Raw genomic sequence first — 3,547 nt, 5'->3', positions numbered from 1 at the left:
CCCGGCCCTGCCGGGGCAGGCCCCCCCCCGGGCTGTCCCAGGGCTGGGCGGGCAGGGCAGGCTGGCTGGCACGGGGCTGGCAGCTGGGGAGCATCTGCAGGGTTATAAAAAGCAGGAATGCCACCCCCAGCAGCAGGACACCGAAGGCAATGCCTGCCAGCCCGGCAGGGGAAGGCAGCGCTGCCAGTCCGGCTGGCAGCGGGGAGCTGGCACGGAGGGCTCCCAGCACCCCAGCCAGGGGTGCTGGGGTGCGGGGTACGCTTTGGCACCGGGGCACGACCCAAAGGGCTGAGCAGGTCCTAGGGTCCTTGCGGGCTTCCTGGGGTGGGTGGCAGCGGGCTGGTCCCCAGGCTGGCACGGAGGGGGCCACCAAACCTGGTCCAGGCATCTCCTCACCACTCGGCTGCCAGCATTGCCCAGCTCCCTCCTGGCATCATCGTCCTCCTTGGGGACACCCACCCTGGCACCCGCTGCCTGGGGCAGGCGAGACGGGGACCCCTGGCCCTGAGGAGGAGGCGTGAGACGGCAGGCAGGCGGGGGGGACAGATGGCCGGAGTGCGAAGCTGGCACGGGCTGTGCCGAGGCATCCGGGAGCAGCCTGGGGCCTCCGGCATCGCCGCACGGCAGGGCCAGGCAGGAGAGGGGACAGGAAGGGAAGGAGGGGAATGGGGACAGGAATGGGGATGGGGACGGGGATAAGGGTGGGAATCGGGACAGGAATGGTGATAAGGACAGGGATAGGGATAAGTATAGCAATGGGGACAGGGATAGGGATGAGACTAGGGGTGGGGATGGAGATGGGGATGGGGACAGGGATAGGTATGGGAATTGGGACAGGAACAGTGATGGAGTCGGGGATAGGGTGCTGCATAGGTGGTGAGTGCCCACCCCAGGCCTACGGGCAGGGGTTGAGGAGGCAAAAACCAGCTCACAGGAGCTGACACAGGCGGGCAGCTGCCCTCAGCAGTGGGGCGAATGTGGCCATGTTGGCGCTTCCCATCTCTGGTGCTGGGTGGGGGGAGAGCTGGCAGTGAGGGGAAGGGTCCGAGGGTCAGTGCATGAACGGGGGATGCAGTGACCCACTGCTTGGAGGGGCTTGGAGGTGTAAAGAGGCTGGGGGCCAATTAACCTCACTGGTTAATTAGGACAGGAAGCCACAGGCTTAAACTGTAGCAGGGGAGAAGGAAGTTACTGGGAAGGCTGATTTATAACGATGGGGACTTGGGAGAGTCAGGCCATTAATGGCTCAGTTCTGGGTTAATGATACACCGGGTGGGGCCAGGACCCTTTCCGTGCCAGTGAGCCAGCATTCCTGGGGGCCGGACCTGGAAGGGAATGGTGGGGACCCAGCCACACGGTCCTGGCTCCTCTCCAGGTCTCCGGGACCCCCATACCCATTCTGGGGGGCAGGTCCTGGGAGGGTGGCCTGGGGCAGGGCTGGACACCCCCTCTCCTGCCTGTCATCAACCCACTGCAGCTCGAGGGAGCACCCGCAGCCCCCCCCCGCCAGCACCAGGCAGGTAGCGGGGAGGTGGGCTGAGAGCAGCCTACGGCTGCGGCTGCCCCAGTTTAATTCGCTACCAAATGTGTGTCACCACCCCCAGAACTGCAACCAGGGGCCGGGTGGCTGCACTGGAGCCCGGTGGCCCAGGGATGCCGTGAGCCTGGGGCGGCTGGGTGACCTGCCACCGCCGCAGCCCGGCATGCTGAGGCGCCGGCGCAGGGGAGAGGGTGCCCCAAAGCATCGCCCAACTCGCCAGCTGCGAGGAGAGAAAGTGAGACGGGAAATTCAGGACAGCCTTTGTGTTTGGACCAGACCACGAGAGACTGGGGCTCCGAGGGGAAAATAAAACCTCTCCTTAGAAATTCTTTTATCCCAGGAAGCTCCCGCGTATCGTGTTTCGGGCCATTTATTTGTACTGCTGACTGGGGCCATTGCAGCCGCCCTCTCCCGCACACAGAGTGGCCGGTGATGAGAAGGCGGAGATAAATTCCTTGTTTTTCAGAGAAAGCCAGAGGAGAAGCATGACGGTGAAGGACGGAGCCTGCTTATTTCTGAGGAGCCATCCTCAGGGAAAGGAGGTGACAGCGGGGAGCAGATCACAGTGGGGCTGGGAGCAGACCCTCCCTCTGCCTCCTCCTTGAGCCCCAGCAGGTCCCTGGGTGACAAGGTGGCCCTGCCTGGATGGCGGCCCTGCCCCGCACACTGTCCCCTCTCCCTGTGGTGTAACTGGAGGGATGGAGGGGCACCGGGACAGAGCAGGAGGCTGTGCTCAGGGGAGGAATTGCCACAGCAGCAACGGCTGCATGCGGGTGTCTACCACTCTCTGTCCCATGGCCCTTGGGCTGTGACAGCCCTGGCTCCCCTGTACCCTGCTCCTGCCCGGGGACTGGGGCTTGGAGGCACCAGGACCATCCTAGGGAGGGACAGCCCAGGCCCACCCACCCACACGGTGGGTCTAAGATCAGGGCATCTTCCCCTCCAGCACGCCTTTTTGTGCTTTCTCAGCACGCTTAACGCCTCGTTACCCTGTGTGGGAGCAGGGTAGCAGAAGGAGAGGCAGCAAACCTGTGGATGGGACACCTGAGGCCAAGGGGAAAGGTCTTGCTAGGGTGGGGGGGGCATGGGGTCAAGCTCCGTGGTGCTTGCAGGGGTGTTGTACCTGTAGCCGGAGGAGGAGGCAGGTCCTGCCTTTGCAGGCAGTACTGCAGAGGCCCCCGGCCTGGCAGGAGCAGAGCAGGGGAACGAAGGCACATGCTTGGCATCTGAAGGGCTCCAGCTTGGGCCAGGAAGGACCAGGACAGAGCTATGGGGCTCAGCTGCGTGGCACCTGCCAGTCGCTGCCTTGGAGGGAAGCCTGCTGTGGTGTGCCAGGGAAATGGTGCTGGGCAGGGATCACCCAGGGGCCGGCAGATCCTGGAGCAGAGGGATGCTAGGAGGACCGATGCTGGGCAGGGATCACCCAGGGGCTGGCGGGTGCCAGGGCAGGGGGATGCGGGCCAGCAGATCCTGGAACAGAAGGGTGCCGGGGGACCGGTGCTGGGCAAGGATCACCCGGGGGCTGGCAGGTCTCAGGGCAGGGGGATGCCAGGGGAATGGTCCCGGGGTGGGATGACCCAGGTGCCAGCCGATCCTGGAGCAGAGGCATGCCAGGGGGCCGGTGTAGGGCAGGGATCACCTGTCTGCTCTGGGCTGAGGGCCAGGGGTCGCGGGGGGGGGGTCACCGGTGGGGGGGGGCGGCAGAAGGAGCGAGGAGGGGCCGGGGGAAGGAGCCCCGCTCCCTGCCCAAGGAGTTGCCGTGTGTGGGAGGCGGATTTTCGCCGGAGCTCTCACAAAGCCGCCGGCTCGCCCGGGCTCGGCTCCCCGCTGCCTCCCGCCGCCCCGGGCCGCCCCCCGCCGCCCGCCTCGGCAGACAAAGGAGGGACGGCGCTTATTTATTCGCTTCCTTCCCGGGGACGGCGAGAGGGTGGTGGGCGCCGGAGGCCAACCGAGCCGCCCGCGGCCTCGCCCGGCGGGTCGCCGCCGGCACGGAGCAACAAAAGGCCG

This window comes from Haliaeetus leucocephalus, unplaced genomic scaffold, assembly GCF_000737465.1.
Source record: "Haliaeetus leucocephalus isolate CR32 unplaced genomic scaffold, Haliaeetus_leucocephalus-4.0 Scaffold2, whole genome shotgun sequence".
NCBI lineage: Eukaryota > Metazoa > Chordata > Aves > Accipitriformes > Accipitridae > Haliaeetus > Haliaeetus leucocephalus.
The sequence above is the reverse complement of the archived record's forward strand: the minus strand, read 5'-3'. Positions refer to the sequence as shown.